We start from the raw sequence: 21678 nt of genomic DNA, 5'->3' as shown, positions 1-21678 counted from the left end.
AAAGGCACAAGCAATCTGTAAATTTGCAAAAACGTGCGAGTGGCGCGTTTATATGGAGAAACAATTTATTTTGCATTTGTTGTGCCGTTGCCATGGTAAAATGCCTATAGCCTAAGGGCACAGCCTCGTTTTGATTATTCTTTTTATAATTCACAAAATACAATATTTCAGTCACATAAACAGACACAGGGCAAGGTAAACTAAATGACACACATAAACACACACATATTTACTAATTGTACAACATAACCATAACCAGGTTTAAAGCCACCTGTGTTGAAAATCGTGGGCATGTCTCTAAGCAGGCATGTCTCACAACACAGACGAGACCTCTCCAAAGCACAAGGGCACAGCACACGAGAGACATGAACTCTCTTCAGCAAGATCACAGCCTCCAACATATTTCAAGCAATTCCATCACATCAACCAAGCTGTTTGGGTTAGGACAAACATTCACAAGATCCTGACCCAAACAGACCACAAAATGTACATACAAAGCCAAACATGACACATGAGTAGTCCATATACTGTTCACAAATTATATTGCTTATTACATTATATCCAGTAACCTTACAACAGTCTTCAGGACACGTAAACTTCAAAAAAGATCATTCTTACCATTGGTCATTCTATAAAAATAAGAAAATGTGAAATGTAGTCTCACTATATCTGTGTAAAACAGTTGGTAGACGTCAAAACTCATAAAAAAGGCACAAGCAATCTGTAAATTTGCAAAAACGTGTGAGTGGCGCGTTTATATGGAGAAACAATTTCTTTTGCATTTGTTGTGCTGTTGCCATGGTAAAATCCCTATAGCCTAAGGGCACAGCCTCGTTTTGATTATTCTTTTTATAATCTACAAAATACAATATTTCAGTCACATAAACAGTCACATAGACACAGGGCAAGGTAAACTAAATGACACACATGAATACACACATATTTACTAATTGTACAACATAACCATAAACCAGGTTTAAAGCCACCTGTGTTGAAAATCGTGGGCATGTCTCTAAGCAGGCATGTCTCACAACACAGACGAGACCTCTCCAAAGCACAAGGGCACAGCACACGAGAGACATGAACTCTCTTCAGCAAGATCACAGCCTCCAACATATTTCAAGCAATTCCATCACATCAACCAAGCTGTTTGGGTTAGGACAAACATTCACAAGATCCTGACCCAAACAGACCACAAAATCTACATACAAAGCCAAACATGACACATGAGTAGTCCATATACTGTTCACAAATTATATTGCTTATTACATTATATCCAGTAACCTTACAACAGTCTTCAGGACATGTATACTTCAAAAAAGATAATTCTTACCAATGGTCATTCTATAAAAATAAAAAAATGTGAAATGTAGTCTCACTATACTTGTGTAAAACAGTTGGTATACGTCAAAAACTCATAAAAAAGGCACAAGCAATCTGTAAATTTGCAAAAACGTGCGAGTGGCGCGTTTATATGGAGAAACAATTTCTTTTGCATTTGTTGTGCCGTTGCCATGGTAAAATGCCTATAGCCTAAGGGCACAGCCTCGTTTTGATTATTCTTTTTATAATTCACAAAATACAATATTTCAGTCACATAAACAGACACAGGGCAAGGTAAACTAAATGACACACATAAACACACACATATTTACTAATTGTACAACATAACCATAACCAGGTTTAAAGCCACCTGTGTTGAAAATCGTGGGCATGTCTCTAAGCAGGCATGTCTCACAACACAGACGAGACCTCTCCAAAGCACAAGGGCACAGCACACGAGAGACATGAACTCTCTTCAGCAAGATCACAGCCTCCAACATATTTCAAGCAATTCCATCACATGAACCAAGCTGTTTGGGTTAGGACAAACATTCACAAGATCCTGACCCAAACAGACCACAAAATGTACATACAAAGCCAAACATGACACATGAGTAGTCCATATACTGTTCACAAATTATATTGCTTATTACATTATATCCAGTAACCTTACAACAGTCTTCAGGACACGTAAACTTCAAAAAAGATCATTCTTACCATTGGTCATTCTATAAAAATAAGAAAATGTGAAATGTAGTCTCACTATATCTGTGTAAAACAGTTGGTAGACGTCAAAACTCATAAAAAAGGCACAAGCAATCTGTAAATTTGCAAAAACGTGTGAGTGGCGCGTTTATATGGAGAAACAATTTCTTTTGCATTTGTTGTGCTGTTGCCATGGTAAAATCCCTATAGCCTAAGGGCACAGCCTCGTTTTGATTATTCTTTTTATAATCTACAAAATACAATATTTCAGTCACATAAACAGTCACATAGACACAGGGCAAGGTAAACTAAATGACACACATAAATACACACATATTTACTAATTGTACAACATAACCATAACCAGGTTTAAAGCCACCTGTGTTGAAAATCGTGGGCATGTCTCTAAGCAGGCATGTCTTACAACACAGACGAGACCTCTCCAAAGCACAAGGGCACAGCACACGAGAGACATGAACTCTCTTCAGCAAGATCACAGCCTCCAACATATTTCAAGCAATTCCATCACATCAACCAAGCTGTTTGGGTTAGGACAAACATTCACAAGATCCTGACCCAAACAGACCACAAAATGTACATACAAAGCCAAACATGACACATGAGTAGTCCATATACTGTTCACAAATTATATTGCTTATTACATTATATCCAGTAACCTTACAACAGTCTTCAGGACACGTAAACTTCAAAAAAGATCATTCTTACCATTGGTCATTCTATAAAAATAAGAAAATGTGAAATGTAGTCTCACTATATCTGTGTAAAACAGTTGGTAGACGTCAAAACTCATAAAAAAGGCACAAGCAATCTGTAAATTTGCAAAAACGTGTGAGTGGCGCGTTTATATGGAGAAACAATTTCTTTTGCATTTGTTGTGCTGTTGCCATGGTAAAATCCCTATAGCCTAAGGGCACAGCCTCGTTTTGATTATTCTTTTTATAATCTACAAAATACAATATTTCAGTCACATAAACAGACACAGGGCAAGGTAAACTAAATGACACACATAAATACACACATATTTACTAATTGTACAACATAACCATAACCAGGTTTAAAGCCACCTGTGTTGAAAATCGTGGGCATGTCTCTAAGCAGGCATGTCTCACAACACAGACGAGACCTCTCCAAAGCACAAGGGCACAGCACACGAGAGACATGAACTCTCTTCAGCAAGATCACAGCCTCCAACATATTTCAAGCAATTCCATCACATGAACCAAGCTGTTTGGGTTAGGACAAACATTCACAAGATCCTGACCCAAACAGACCACAAAATGTACATACAAAGCCAAACATGACACATGAGTAGTCCATATACTGTTCACAAATTATATTGCTTATTACATTATATCCAGTAACCTTACAACAGTCTTCAGGACATGTATACTTCAAAAAAGATAATTCTTACCATTGGTCATTCTATAAAAATAAAAAAATGTGAAATGTAGTCTCACTATACCTGTGTAAAACAGTTGGTATACGTCAAAAACTCATTAAAAAGGCACAAGCAATCTGTAAATTTGCAAAAACGTGCGAGTGGCGCGTTTATATGGAGAAACAATTTATTTTGCATTTGTTGTGCCGTTGCCATGGTAAAATGCCTATAGCCTAAGGGCACAGCCTCGTTTTGATTATTCTTTTTATAATTCACAAAATACAATATTTCAGTCACATAAACAGACACAGGGCAAGGTAAACTAAATGACACACATAAACACACACATATTTACTAATTGTACAACATAACCATAACCAGGTTTAAAGCCACCTGTGTTGAAAATCGTGGGCATGTCTCTAAGCAGGCATGTCTCACAACACAGACGAGACCTCTCCAAAGCACAAGGGCACAGCACACGAGAGACATGAACTCTCTTCAGCAAGATCACAGCCTCCAACATATTTCAAGCAATTCCATCACATCAACCAAGCTGTTTGGGTTAGGACAAACATTCACAAGATCCTGACCCAAACAGACCACAAAATGTACATACAAAGCCAAACATGACACATGAGTAGTCCATATACTGTTCACAAATTATATTGCTTATTACATTATATCCAGTAACCTTACAACAGTCTTCAGGACACGTAAACTTCAAAAAAGATCATTCTTACCATTGGTCATTCTATAAAAATAAGAAAATGTGAAATGTAGTCTCACTATATCTGTGTAAAACAGTTGGTAGACGTCAAAACTCATAAAAAAGGCACAAGCAATCTGTAAATTTGCAAAAACGTGTGAGTGGCGCGTTTATATGGAGAAACAATTTCTTTTGCATTTGTTGTGCTGTTGCCATGGTAAAATCCCTATAGCCTAAGGGCACAGCCTCGTTTTGATTATTCTTTTTATAATCTACAAAATACAATATTTCAGTCACATAAACAGACACAGGGCAAGGTAAACTAAATGACACACATAAATACACACATATTTACTAATTGTACAACATAACCCTAACCAGGTTTAAAGCCACCTGTGTTGAAAATCGTGGGCATGTCTCTAAGCAGGCATGTCTCACAACACAGACGAGACCTCTCCAAAGCACAAGGGCACAGCACACGAGAGACATGAACTCTCTTCAACAAGATCACAGCCTCCAACATATTTCAAGCAATTCCATCACATCAACCAAGCTGTTTGGGTTAGGACAAACATTCACAAGATCCTGACCCAAACAGACCACAAAATCTACATACAAAGCCAAACATGACACATGAGTAGTCCATATACTGTTCACAAATTATATTGCTTATTACATTATATCCAGTAACCTTACAACAGTCTTCAGGACATGTATACTTCAAAAAAGATAATTCTTACCATTGGTCATTCTATAAAAATAAAAAAATGTGAAATGTAGTCTCACTATACCTGTGTAAAACAGTTGGTATACGTCAAAAACTCATTAAAAAGGCACAAGCAATCTGTAAATTTGCAAAAACGTGCGAGTGGCGCGTTTATATGGAGAAACAATTTATTTTGCATTTGTTGTGCCGTTGCCATGGTAAAATGCCTATAGCCTAAGGGCACAGCCTCGTTTTGATTATTCTTTTTATAATTCACAAAATACAATATTTCAGTCACATAAACAGACACAGGGCAAGGTAAACTAAATGACACACATAAACACACACATATTTACTAATTGTACAACATAACCATAACCAGGTTTAAAGCCACCTGTGTTGAAAATCGTGGGCATGTCTCTAAGCAGGCATGTCTCACAACACAGACGAGACCTCTCCAAAGCACAAGGGCACAGCACACGAGAGACATGAACTCTCTTCAGCAAGATCACAGCCTCCAACATATTTCAAGCAATTCCATCACATGAACCAAGCTGTTTGGGTTAGGACAAACATTCACAAGATCCTGACCCAAACAGACCACAAAATGTACATACAAAGCCAAACATGACACATGAGTAGTCCATATACTGTTCACAAATTATATTGCTTATTACATTATATCCAGTAACCTTACAACAGTCTTCAGGACACGTAAACTTCAAAAAAGATCATTCTTACCATTGGTCATTCTATAAAAATAAGAAAATGTGAAATGTAGTCTCACTATATCTGTGTAAAACAGTTGGTAGACGTCAAAACTCATAAAAAAGGCACAAGCAATCTGTAAATTTGCAAAAACGTGTGAGTGGCGCGTTTATATGGAGAAACAATTTCTTTTGCATTTGTTGTGCTGTTGCCATGGTAAAATCCCTATAGCCTAAGGGCACAGCCTCGTTTTGATTATTCTTTTTATAATCTACAAAATACAATATTTCAGTCACATAAACAGTCACATAGACACAGGGCAAGGTAAACTAAATGACACACATGAATACACACATATTTACTAATTGTACAACATAACCATAAACCAGGTTTAAAGCCACCTGTGTTGAAAATCGTGGGCATGTCTCTAAGCAGGCATGTCTCACAACACAGACGAGACCTCTCCAAAGCACAAGGGCACAGCACACGAGAGACATGAACTCTCTTCAGCAAGATCACAGCCTCCAACATATTTCAAGCAATTCCATCACATCAACCAAGCTGTTTGGGTTAGGACAAACATTCACAAGATCCTGACCCAAACAGACCACAAAATCTACATACAAAGCCAAACATGACACATGAGTAGTCCATATACTGTTCACAAATTATATTGCTTATTACATTATATCCAGTAACCTTACAACAGTCTTCAGGACATGTATACTTCAAAAAAGATAATTCTTACTATTGGTCATTCTATAAAAATAAAAAAATGTAAAATGTAGTCTCACTATACCTGTGTAAAACAGTTGGTATACGTCAAAAACTCATTAAAAAGGCACAAGCAATCTGTAAATTTGCAAAAACGTGCGAGTGGCGCGTTTATATGGAGAAACAATTTCTTTTGCATTTGTTGTGCCGTTGCCATGGTAAAATGCCTATAGCCTAAGGGCACAGCCTCGTTTTGATTATTCTTTTTATAATTCACAAAATACAATATTTCAGTCACATAAACAGACACAGGGCAAGGTAAACTAAATGACACACATAAACACACACATATTTACTAATTGTACAACATAACCATAACCAGGTTTAAAGCCACCTGTGTTGAAAATCGTGGGCATGTCTCTAAGCAGGCATGTCTCACAACACAGACGAGACCTCTCCAAAGCACAAGGGCACAGCACACGAGAGACATGAACTCTCTTCAGCAAGATCACAGCCTCCAACATATTTCAAGCAATTCCATCACATCAACCAAGCTGTTTGGGTTAGGACAAACATTCACAAGATCCTGACCCAAACAGACCACAAAATCTACATACAAAGCCAAACATGACACATGAGTAGTCCATATACTGTTCACAAATTATATTGCTTATTACATTATATCCAGTAACCTTACAACAGTCTTCAGGACACGTAAACTTCAAAAAAGATCATTCTTACCATTGGTCATTCTATAAAAATAAGAAAATGTGAAATGTAGTCTCACTATATCTGTGTAAAACAGTTGGTAGACGTCAAAACTCATAAAAAAGGCACAAGCAATCTGTAAATTTGCAAAAACGTGTGAGTGGCGCGTTTATATGGAGAAACAATTTCTTTTGCATTTGTTGTGCTGTTGCCATGGTAAAATCCCTATAGCCTAAGGGCACAGCCTCGTTTTGATTATTCTTTTTATAATCTACAAAATACAATATTTCAGTCACATAAACAGTCACATAGACACAGGGCAAGGTAAACTAAATGACACACATGAATACACACATATTTACTAATTGTACAACATAACCATAACCAGGTTTAAAGCCACCTGTGTTGAAAATCGTGGGCATGTCTCTAAGCAGGCATGTCTCACAACACAGACGAGACCTCTCCAAAGCACAAGGGCACAGCACACGAGAGACATGAACTCTCTTCAGCAAGATCACAGCCTCCAACATATTTCAAGCAATTCCATCACATCAACCAAGCTGTTTGGGTTAGGACAAACATTCACAAGATCCTGACCCAAACAGACCACAAAATCTACATACAAAGCCAAACATGACACATGAGTAGTCCATATACTGTTCACAAATTATATTGCTTATTACATTATATCCAGTAACCTTACAACAGTCTTCAGGACATGTATACTTCAAAAAAGATAATTCTTACCAATGGTCATTCTATAAAAATAAAAAAATGTGAAATGTAGTCTCACTATACTTGTGTAAAACAGTTGGTATACGTCAAAAACTCATAAAAAAGGCACAAGCAATCTGTAAATTTGCAAAAACGTGCGAGTGGCGCGTTTATATGGAGAAACAATTTCTTTTGCATTTGTTGTGCCGTTGCCATGGTAAAATGCCTATAGCCTAAGGGCACAGCCTCGTTTTGATTATTCTTTTTATAATTCACAAAATACAATATTTCAGTCACATAAACAGACACAGGGCAAGGTAAACTAAATGACACACATAAACACACACATATTTACTAATTGTACAACATAACCATAACCAGGTTTAAAGCCACCTGTGTTGAAAATCGTGGGCATGTCTCTAAGCAGGCATGTCTCACAACACAGACGAGACCTCTCCAAAGCACAAGGGCACAGCACACGAGAGACATGAACTCTCTTCAGCAAGATCACAGCCTCCAACATATTTCAAGCAATTCCATCACATGAACCAAGCTGTTTGGGTTAGGACAAACATTCACAAGATCCTGACCCAAACAGACCACAAAATGTACATACAAAGCCAAACATGACACATGAGTAGTCCATATACTGTTCACAAATTATATTGCTTATTACATTATATCCAGTAACCTTACAACAGTCTTCAGGACACGTAAACTTCAAAAAAGATCATTCTTACCATTGGTCATTCTATAAAAATAAGAAAATGTGAAATGTAGTCTCACTATATCTGTGTAAAACAGTTGGTAGACGTCAAAACTCATAAAAAAGGCACAAGCAATCTGTAAATTTGCAAAAACGTGTGAGTGGCGCGTTTATATGGAGAAACAATTTCTTTTGCATTTGTTGTGCTGTTGCCATGGTAAAATCCCTATAGCCTAAGGGCACAGCCTCGTTTTGATTATTCTTTTTATAATCTACAAAATACAATATTTCAGTCACATAAACAGTCACATAGACACAGGGCAAGGTAAACTAAATGACACACATAAATACACACATATTTACTAATTGTACAACATAACCATAACCAGGTTTAAAGCCACCTGTGTTGAAAATCGTGGGCATGTCTCTAAGCAGGCATGTCTTACAACACAGACGAGACCTCTCCAAAGCACAAGGGCACAGCACACGAGAGACATGAACTCTCTTCAGCAAGATCACAGCCTCCAACATATTTCAAGCAATTCCATCACATCAACCAAGCTGTTTGGGTTAGGACAAACATTCACAAGATCCTGACCCAAACAGACCACAAAATGTACATACAAAGCCAAACATGACACATGAGTAGTCCATATACTGTTCACAAATTATATTGCTTATTACATTATATCCAGTAACCTTACAACAGTCTTCAGGACACGTAAACTTCAAAAAAGATCATTCTTACCATTGGTCATTCTATAAAAATAAGAAAATGTGAAATGTAGTCTCACTATATCTGTGTAAAACAGTTGGTAGACGTCAAAACTCATAAAAAAGGCACAAGCAATCTGTAAATTTGCAAAAACGTGTGAGTGGCGCGTTTATATGGAGAAACAATTTCTTTTGCATTTGTTGTGCTGTTGCCATGGTAAAATCCCTATAGCCTAAGGGCACAGCCTCGTTTTGATTATTCTTTTTATAATCTACAAAATACAATATTTCAGTCACATAAACAGACACAGGGCAAGGTAAACTAAATGACACACATAAATACACACATATTTACTAATTGTACAACATAACCATAACCAGGTTTAAAGCCACCTGTGTTGAAAATCGTGGGCATGTCTCTAAGCAGGCATGTCTCACAACACAGACGAGACCTCTCCAAAGCACAAGGGCACAGCACACGAGAGACATGAACTCTCTTCAGCAAGATCACAGCCTCCAACATATTTCAAGCAATTCCATCACATGAACCAAGCTGTTTGGGTTAGGACAAACATTCACAAGATCCTGACCCAAACAGACCACAAAATGTACATACAAAGCCAAACATGACACATGAGTAGTCCATATACTGTTCACAAATTATATTGCTTATTACATTATATCCAGTAACCTTACAACAGTCTTCAGGACATGTATACTTCAAAAAAGATAATTCTTACCATTGGTCATTCTATAAAAATAAAAAAATGTGAAATGTAGTCTCACTATACCTGTGTAAAACAGTTGGTATACGTCAAAAACTCATTAAAAAGGCACAAGCAATCTGTAAATTTGCAAAAACGTGCGAGTGGCGCGTTTATATGGAGAAACAATTTATTTTGCATTTGTTGTGCCGTTGCCATGGTAAAATGCCTATAGCCTAAGGGCACAGCCTCGTTTTGATTATTCTTTTTATAATTCACAAAATACAATATTTCAGTCACATAAACAGACACAGGGCAAGGTAAACTAAATGACACACATAAACACACACATATTTACTAATTGTACAACATAACCATAACCAGGTTTAAAGCCACCTGTGTTGAAAATCGTGGGCATGTCTCTAAGCAGGCATGTCTCACAACACAGACGAGACCTCTCCAAAGCACAAGGGCACAGCACACGAGAGACATGAACTCTCTTCAGCAAGATCACAGCCTCCAACATATTTCAAGCAATTCCATCACATCAACCAAGCTGTTTGGGTTAGGACAAACATTCACAAGATCCTGACCCAAACAGACCACAAAATGTACATACAAAGCCAAACATGACACATGAGTAGTCCATATACTGTTCACAAATTATATTGCTTATTACATTATATCCAGTAACCTTACAACAGTCTTCAGGACACGTAAACTTCAAAAAAGATCATTCTTACCATTGGTCATTCTATAAAAATAAGAAAATGTGAAATGTAGTCTCACTATATCTGTGTAAAACAGTTGGTAGACGTCAAAACTCATAAAAAAGGCACAAGCAATCTGTAAATTTGCAAAAACGTGTGAGTGGCGCGTTTATATGGAGAAACAATTTCTTTTGCATTTGTTGTGCTGTTGCCATGGTAAAATCCCTATAGCCTAAGGGCACAGCCTCGTTTTGATTATTCTTTTTATAATCTACAAAATACAATATTTCAGTCACATAAACAGACACAGGGCAAGGTAAACTAAATGACACACATAAATACACACATATTTACTAATTGTACAACATAACCCTAACCAGGTTTAAAGCCACCTGTGTTGAAAATCGTGGGCATGTCTCTAAGCAGGCATGTCTCACAACACAGACGAGACCTCTCCAAAGCACAAGGGCACAGCACACGAGAGACATGAACTCTCTTCAACAAGATCACAGCCTCCAACATATTTCAAGCAATTCCATCACATCAACCAAGCTGTTTGGGTTAGGACAAACATTCACAAGATCCTGACCCAAACAGACCACAAAATCTACATACAAAGCCAAACATGACACATGAGTAGTCCATATACTGTTCACAAATTATATTGCTTATTACATTATATCCAGTAACCTTACAACAGTCTTCAGGACATGTATACTTCAAAAAAGATAATTCTTACCATTGGTCATTCTATAAAAATAAAAAAATGTGAAATGTAGTCTCACTATACCTGTGTAAAACAGTTGGTATACGTCAAAAACTCATTAAAAAGGCACAAGCAATCTGTAAATTTGCAAAAACGTGCGAGTGGCGCGTTTATATGGAGAAACAATTTATTTTGCATTTGTTGTGCCGTTGCCATGGTAAAATGCCTATAGCCTAAGGGCACAGCCTCGTTTTGATTATTCTTTTTATAATTCACAAAATACAATATTTCAGTCACATAAACAGACACAGGGCAAGGTAAACTAAATGACACACATAAACACACACATATTTACTAATTGTACAACATAACCATAACCAGGTTTAAAGCCACCTGTGTTGAAAATCGTGGGCATGTCTCTAAGCAGGCATGTCTCACAACACAGACGAGACCTCTCCAAAGCACAAGGGCACAGCACACGAGAGACATGAACTCTCTTCAGCAAGATCACAGCCTCCAACATATTTCAAGCAATTCCATCACATGAACCAAGCTGTTTGGGTTAGGACAAACATTCACAAGATCCTGACCCAAACAGACCACAAAATGTACATACAAAGCCAAACATGACACATGAGTAGTCCATATACTGTTCACAAATTATATTGCTTATTACATTATATCCAGTAACCTTACAACAGTCTTCAGGACACGTAAACTTCAAAAAAGATCATTCTTACCATTGGTCATTCTATAAAAATAAGAAAATGTGAAATGTAGTCTCACTATATCTGTGTAAAACAGTTGGTAGACGTCAAAACTCATAAAAAAGGCACAAGCAATCTGTAAATTTGCAAAAACGTGTGAGTGGCGCGTTTATATGGAGAAACAATTTCTTTTGCATTTGTTGTGCTGTTGCCATGGTAAAATCCCTATAGCCTAAGGGCACAGCCTCGTTTTGATTATTCTTTTTATAATCTACAAAATACAATATTTCAGTCACATAAACAGTCACATAGACACAGGGCAAGGTAAACTAAATGACACACATGAATACACACATATTTACTAATTGTACAACATAACCATAAACCAGGTTTAAAGCCACCTGTGTTGAAAATCGTGGGCATGTCTCTAAGCAGGCATGTCTCACAACACAGACGAGACCTCTCCAAAGCACAAGGGCACAGCACACGAGAGACATGAACTCTCTTCAGCAAGATCACAGCCTCCAACATATTTCAAGCAATTCCATCACATCAACCAAGCTGTTTGGGTTAGGACAAACATTCACAAGATCCTGACCCAAACAGACCACAAAATCTACATACAAAGCCAAACATGACACATGAGTAGTCCATATACTGTTCACAAATTATATTGCTTATTACATTATATCCAGTAACCTTACAACAGTCTTCAGGACATGTATACTTCAAAAAAGATAATTCTTACTATTGGTCATTCTATAAAAATAAAAAAATGTAAAATGTAGTCTCACTATACCTGTGTAAAACAGTTGGTATACGTCAAAAACTCATTAAAAAGGCACAAGCAATCTGTAAATTTGCAAAAACGTGCGAGTGGCGCGTTTATATGGAGAAACAATTTCTTTTGCATTTGTTGTGCCGTTGCCATGGTAAAATGCCTATAGCCTAAGGGCACAGCCTCGTTTTGATTATTCTTTTTATAATTCACAAAATACAATATTTCAGTCACATAAACAGACACAGGGCAAGGTAAACTAAATGACACACATAAACACACACATATTTACTAATTGTACAACATAACCATAACCAGGTTTAAAGCCACCTGTGTTGAAAATCGTGGGCATGTCTCTAAGCAGGCATGTCTCACAACACAGACGAGACCTCTCCAAAGCACAAGGGCACAGCACACGAGAGACATGAACTCTCTTCAGCAAGATCACAGCCTCCAACATATTTCAAGCAATTCCATCACATCAACCAAGCTGTTTGGGTTAGGACAAACATTCACAAGATCCTGACCCAAACAGACCACAAAATCTACATACAAAGCCAAACATGACACATGAGTAGTCCATATACTGTTCACAAATTATATTGCTTATTACATTATATCCAGTAACCTTACAACAGTCTTCAGGACACGTAAACTTCAAAAAAGATCATTCTTACCATTGGTCATTCTATAAAAATAAGAAAATGTGAAATGTAGTCTCACTATATCTGTGTAAAACAGTTGGTAGACGTCAAAACTCATAAAAAAGGCACAAGCAATCTGTAAATTTGCAAAAACGTGTGAGTGGCGCGTTTATATGGAGAAACAATTTCTTTTGCATTTGTTGTGCTGTTGCCATGGTAAAATCCCTATAGCCTAAGGGCACAGCCTCGTTTTGATTATTCTTTTTATAATCTACAAAATACAATATTTCAGTCACATAAACAGTCACATAGACACAGGGCAAGGTAAACTAAATGACACACATGAATACACACATATTTACTAATTGTACAACATAACCATAACCAGGTTTAAAGCCACCTGTGTTGAAAATCGTGGGCATGTCTCTAAGCAGGCATGTCTCACAACACAGACGAGACCTCTCCAAAGCACAAGGGCACAGCACACGAGAGACATGAACTCTCTTCAGCAAGATCACAGCCTCCAACATATTTCAAGCAATTCCATCACATCAACCAAGCTGTTTGGGTTAGGACAAACATTCACAAGATCCTGACCCAAACAGACCACAAAATCTACATACAAAGCCAAACATGACACATGAGTAGTCCATATACTGTTCACAAATTATATTGCTTATTACATTATATCCAGTAACCTTACAACAGTCTTCAGGACATGTATACTTCAAAAAAGATAATTCTTACCATTGGTCATTCTATAAAAATAAAAAAATGTGAAATGTAGTCTCACTATACCTGTGTAAAACAGTTGGTATACGTCAAAAACTCATAAAAAAGGCACAAGCAATCTGTAAATTTGCAAAAACGTGCGAGTGGCGCGTTTATATGGAGAAACAATTTCTTTTGCATTTGTTGTGCCGTTGCCATGGTAAAATGCCTATAGCCTAAGGGCACAGCCTCGTTTTGATTATTCTTTTTATAATTCACAAAATACAATATTTCAGTCACATAAACAGACACAGGGCAAGGTAAACTAAATGACACACATAAACACACACATATTTACTAATTGTACAACATAACCATAACCAGGTTTAAAGCCACCTGTGTTGAAAATCGTGGGCATGTCTCTAAGCAGGCATGTCTCACAACACAGACGAGACCTCTCCAAAGCACAAGGGCACAGCACACGAGAGACATGAACTCTCTTCAGCAAGATCACAGCCTCCAACATATTTCAAGCAATTCCATCACATCAACCAAGCTGTTTGGGTTAGGACAAACATTCACAAGATCCTGACCCAAACAGACCACAAAATCTACATACAAAGCCAAACATGACACATGAGTAGTCCATATACTGTTCACAAATTATATTGCTTATTACATTATATCCAGTAACCTTACAACAGTCTTCAGGACACGTAAACTTCAAAAAAGATCATTCTTACCATTGGTCATTCTATAAAAATAAGAAAATGTGAAATGTAGTCTCACTATATCTGTGTAAAACAGTTGGTAGACGTCAAAACTCATAAAAAAGGCACAAGCAATCTGTAAATTTGCAAAAACGTGTGAGTGGCGCGTTTATATGGAGAAACAATTTCTTTTGCATTTGTTGTGCTGTTGCCATGATAAAATCCCTATAGCCTAAGGGCACAGCCTCGTTTTGATTATTCTTTTTATAATCTACAAAATACAATATTTCAGTCACATAAACAGTCACATAGACACAGGGCAAGGTAAACTAAATGACACACATGAATACACACATATTTACTAATTGTACAACATAACCATAACCAGGTTTAAAGCCACCTGTGTTGAAAATCGTGGGCATGTCTCTAAGCAGGCATGTCTCACAACACAGACGAGACCTCTCCAAAGCACAAGGGCACAGCACACGAGAGACATGAACTCTCTTCAGCAAGATCACAGCCTCCAACATATTTCAAGCAATTCCATCACATCAACCAAGCTGTTTGGGTTAGGACAAACATTCACAAGATCCTGACCCAAACAGACCACAAAATCTACATACAAAGCCAAACATGACACATGAGTAGTCCATATACTGTTCACAAATTATATTGCTTATTACATTATATCCAGTAACCTTACAACAGTCTTCAGGACATGTATACTTCAAAAAAGATAATTCTTACCATTGGTCATTCTATAAAAATAAAAAAATGTGAAATGTAGTCTCACTATACCTGTGTAAAACAGTTGGTATACGTCAAAAACTCATAAAAAAGGCACAAGCAATCTGTAAATTTGCAAAAACGTGCGAGTGGCGCGTTTATATGGAGAAACAATTTCTTTTGCATTTGTTGTGCCGTTGCCATGGTAAAATGCCTATAGCCTAAGGGCACAGCCTCGTTTTGATTATTCTTTTTATAATTCACAAAATACAATATTTCAGTCACATAAACAACATAACCATAACCAGGTTTAAAGCCACCTGTGTTGAAAATCGTGGGCATGTCTCTAAGCAGGCATGTCTCACAACACAGACGAGACCTCTCCAAAGCACAAGGGCACAGCACACGAGAGACATGAACTCTCTTCAGCAAGATCACAGCCTCCAACATATTTCAAGCAATTCCATCACATGAACCAAGCTGTTTGGGTTAGGACAAACATTCACAAGATCCTGACCCAAACAGACCACAAAATGTACATACAAAGCCAAACATGACACATGAGTAGTCCATATACTGTTCACAAATTATATTGCTTATTACATTATATCCAGTAACCTTACAACAGTCTTCAGGACACGTAAACTTCAAAAAAGATCATTCTTACCATTGGTCATTCTATAAAAATAAGAAAATGTGAAATGTAGTCTCACTATATCTGTGTAAAACAGTTGGTAGACGTCAAAACTCATAAAAAAGGCACAAGCAATCTGTAAATTTGCAAAAACGTGTGAGTGGCGCGTTTATATGGAGAAACAATTTCTTTTGCATTTGTTGTGCTGTTGCCATGGTAAAATCCCTATAGCCTAAGGGCACAGCCTCGTTTTGATTATTCTTTTTATAATCTACAAAATACAATATTTCAGTCACATAAACAGTCACATAGACACAGGGCAAGGTAAACTAAATGACACACATAAATACACACATATTTACTAATTGTACAACATAACCATAGCCAGGTTTAAAGCCACCTGTGTTGAAAATCGTGGGCATGTCTCTAAGCAGGCATGTCTCACAACACAGACGAGACCTCTCCAAAGCACAAGGGCACAGCACACGAGAGACATGAACTCTCTTCAGCAAGATCACAGCCTCCAACATATTTCAAGCAATTCCATCACATCAACCAAGCTGTTTGGGTTAGGACAAACATTCACAAGATCCTGACCCAAACAGACCACAAAATGTACATACAAAGCCAAACATGACACATGAGTAGTCCATATACTGTTCACAAATTATATTGCTTATTACATTATATCCAGTAACCTTACAACAGTCTTCAGGACACGTAAACTTCAAAAAAGATCATTCTTACCATTGGTCATTCTATAAAAATAAGAAAATGTGAAATGTAGTCTCACTATATCTGTGTAAAACAGTTGGTAGACGTCAAAACTCATAAAAAAGGCACAAGCAATCTGTAAATTTGCAAAAACGTGTGAGTGGCGCGTTTATATGGAGAAACAATTTCTTTTGCATTTGTTGTGCTGTTGCCATGGTAAAATCCCTATAGCCTAAGGGCACAGCCTCGTTTTGATTATTCTTTTTATAATCTACAAAATACAATATTTCAGTCACATAAACAGACACAGGGCAAGGTAAACTAAATGACACACATAAATACACACATATTTACTAATTGTACAACATAACCATAACCAGGTTTAAAGCCACCTGTGTTGAAAATCGTGGGCATGTCTCTAAGCAGGCATGTCTCACAACACAGACGAGACCTCTCCAAAGCACAAGGGCACAGCACACGAGAGACATGAACTCTCTTCAGCAAGATCACAGCCTCCAACATATTTCAAGCAATTCCATCACATCAACCAAGCTGTTTGGGTTAGGACAAACATTCACAAGATCCTGACCCAAACAGACCACAAAATCTACATACAAAGCCAAACATGCCACATGAGTAGTCCATATACTGTTCACAAATTATATTGCTTATTACATTATATCCAGTAACCTTACAACAGTCTTCAGGACATGTATACTTCAAAAAAGATAATTCTTACCATTGGTCATTCTATAAAAATAAAAAAATGTGAAATGTAGTCTCACTATACCTGTGTAAAACAGTTGGTATACGTCAAAAACTCATAAAAAAGGCACAAGCAATCTGTAAATTTGCAAAAACGTGCGAGTGGCGCGTTTATATGGAGAAACAATTTCTTTTGCATTTGTTGTGCCGTTGCCATGGTAAAATGCCTATAGCCTAAGGGCACAGCCTCGTTTTGATTATTCTTTTTATAATTCACAAAATACAATATTTCAGTCACATAAACAGACACAGGGCAAGGTAAACTAAATGACACACATAAACACACACATATTTACTAATTGTACAACATAACCATAACCAGGTTTAAAGCCACCTGTGTTGAAAATCGTGGGCATGTCTCTAAGCAGGCATGTCTCACAACACAGACGAGACCTCTCCAAAGCACAAGGGCACAGCACACGAGAGACATGAACTCTCTTCAGCAAGATCACAGCCTCCAACATATTTCAAGCAATTCCATCACATGAACCAAGCTGTTTGGGTTAGGACAAACATTCACAAGATCCTGACCCAAACAGACCACAAAATGTACATACAAAGCCAAACATGACACATGAGTAGTCCATATACTGTTCACAAATTATATTGCTTATTACATTATATCCAGTAACCTTACAACAGTCTTCAGGACACGTAAACTTCAAAAAAGATCATTCTTACCATTGGTCATTCTATAAAAATAAGAAAATGTGAAATGTAGTCTCACTATATCTGTGTAAAACAGTTGGTAGACGTCAAAACTCATAAAAAAGGCACAAGCAATCTGTAAATTTGCAAAAACGTGTGAGTGGCGCGTTTATATGGAGAAACAATTTCTTTTGCATTTGTTGTGCTGTTGCCATGGTAAAATCCCTATAGCCTAAGGGCACAGCCTCGTTTTGATTATTCTTTTTATAATCTACAAAATACAATATTTCAGTCACATAAACAGTCACATAGACACAGGGCAAGGTAAACTAAATGACACACATAAATACACACATATTTACTAATTGTACAACATAACCATAACCAGGTTTAAAGCCACCTGTGTTGAAAATCATGGGCATGTCTCTAAGCAGGCATGTCTCACAACACAGACGAGACCTCTCCAAAGCACAAGGGCACAGCACACGAGAGACATGAACTCTCTTCAGCAAGATCACAGCCTCCAACATATTTCAAGCAATTCCATCACATCAACCAAGCTGTTTGGGTTAGGACAAACATTCACAAGATCCTGACCCAAACAGACCACAAAATGTACATACAAAGCCAAACATGACACATGAGTAGTCCATATACTGTTCACAAATTATATTGCTTATTACATTATATCCAGTAACCTTACAACAGTCTTCAGGACACGTAAACTTCAAAAAAGATCATTCTTACCATTGGTCATTCTATAAAAATAAGAAAATGTGAAATGTAGTCTCACTATATCTGTGTAAAACAGTTGGTAGACGTCAAAACTCATAAAAAAGGCACAAGCAATCTGTAAATTTGCAAAAACGTGTGAGTGGCGCGTTTATATGGAGAAACAATTTCTTTTGCATTTGTTGTGCTGTTGCCATGGTAAAATCCCTATAGCCTAAGGGCACAGCCTCGTTTTGATTATTCTTTTTATAATCTACAAAATACAATATTTCAGTCACATAAACAGACACAGGGCAAGGTAAACTAAATGACACACATAAATACACACATATTTACTAATTGTACAACATAACCATAACCAGGTTTAAAGCCACCTGTGTTGAAAATCGTGGGCATGTCTCTAAGCAGGCATGTCTCACAACACAGACGAGACCTCTCCAAAGCACAAGGGCACAGCACACGAGAGACATGAACTCTCTTCAGCAAGATCACAGCCTCCAACATATTTCAAGCAATTCCATCACATGAACCAAGCTGTTTGGGTTAGGACAAACATTCACAAGATCCTGACCCAAACAGACCACAAAATGTACATACAAAGCCAAACATGACACATGAGTAGTCCATATACTGTTCACAAATTATATTGCTTATTACATTATATCCAGTAACCTTACAACAGTCTTCAGGACACGTAAACTTCAAAAAAGATCATTCTTACCATTGGTCATTCTATAAAAATAAGAAAATGTGAAATGTAGTCTCACTATATCTGTGTAAAACAGTTGGTAGACGTCAAAACTCATAAAAAAGGCACAAGCAATCTGTAAATTTGCAAAAACGTGTGAGTGGCGCGTTTATATGGAGAAACAATTTCTTTTGCATTTGTTGTGCTGTTGCCATGGTAAAATCCCTATAGCCTAAGGGCACAGCCTCGTTTTGATTATTCTTTTTATAATCTACAAAATACAATATTTCAGTCACATAAACAGACACAGGGCAAGGTAAACTAAATGACACACATAAATACACACATATTTACTAATTGTACAACATAACCATAACCAGGTTTAAAGCCACCTGTGTTGAAAATCGTGGGCATGTCTCTAAGCAGGCATGTCTCACAACACAGACGAGACCTCTCCAAAGCACAAGGGCACAGCACACGAGAGACATGAACTCTCTTCAGCAAGATCACAGCCTCCAACATATTTCAAGCAATTCCATCACATCAACCAAGCTGTTTGGGTTAGGACAAACATTCACAAGATCCTGACCCAAACAGACCACAAAATCTACATACAAAGCCAAACATGCCACATGAGTAGTCCATATACTGTTCACAAATTATATTGCTTATTACATTATATCCAGTAACCTTACAACAGTCTTCAGGACATGTATACTTCAAAAAAGATAATTCTTACCATTGGTCATTCTATAAAAATAAAAAAATGTGAAATGTAGTCTCACTATACCTGTGTAAAACAGTTGGTATACGTCAAAAACTCATAAAAAAGGCACAAGCAATCTGTAAATTTGCAAAAACGTGCGAGTGGCGCGTTTATATGGAGAAACAATTTCTTTTGCATTTGTTGTGCCGTTGCCATGGTAAAATGCCTATAGCCTAAGGGCACAGCCTCGTTTTGATTATTCTTTTTATAATTCACAAAATACAATATTTCAGTCACATAAACAGACACAGGGCAAGGTAAACTAAATGACACACATAAACACACACATATTTACTAATTGTACAACATAACCATAACCAGGTTTAAAGCCACCTGTGTTGAAAATCGTGGGCATGTCTCTAAGCAGGCATGTCTCACAACACAGACGAGACCTCTCCAAAGCACAAGGGCACAGCACACGAGAGACATGAACTCTCTTCAGCAAGATCACAGCCTCCAACATATTTCAAGCAATTCCATCACATCAACCAAGCTGTTTGGGTTAGGACAAACATTCACAAGATCCTGACCCAAACAGACCACAAAATGTACATACAAAGCCAAACATGACACATGAGTAGTCCATATACTGTTCACAAATTATATTGCTTATTACATTATATCCAGTAACCTTACAACAGTCTTCAGGACACGTAAACTTCAAAAAAGATCATTCTTACCATTGGTCATTCTATAAAAATAAGAAAATGTGAAATGTAGTCTCACTATATCTGTGTAAAACAGTTGGTAGACGTCAAAACTCATAAAAAAGGCACAAGCAATCTGTAAATTTGCAAAAACGTGTGAGTGGCGCGTTTATATGGAGAAACAATTTCTTTTGCATTTGTTGTGCTGTTGCCATGGTAAAATCCCTATAGCCTAAGGGCACAGCCTCGTTTTGATTATTCTTTTTATAATCTACAAAATACAATATTTCAGTCACATAAACAGTCACATAGACACAGGGCAAGGTAAACTAAATGACACACATAAATACACACATATTTACTAATTGTACAACATAACCATAACCAGGTTTAAAGCCACCTGTGTTGAAAATCATGGGCATGTCTCTAAGCAGGCATGTCTCACAACACAGACGAGACCTCTCCAAAGCACAAGGGCACAGCACACGAGAGACATGAACTCTCTTCAGCAAGATCACAGCCTCCAACATATTTCAAGCAATTCCATCACATGAACCAAGCTGTTTGGGTTAGGACAAACATTCA

The sequence above is a fragment of the Brachyhypopomus gauderio genome, chromosome 14, assembly GCF_052324685.1.
Source record: "Brachyhypopomus gauderio isolate BG-103 chromosome 14, BGAUD_0.2, whole genome shotgun sequence".
NCBI classification, from domain to species: Eukaryota; Metazoa; Chordata; class Actinopteri; order Gymnotiformes; family Hypopomidae; genus Brachyhypopomus; species Brachyhypopomus gauderio.
This window is presented reverse-complemented; position numbering follows the sequence as displayed.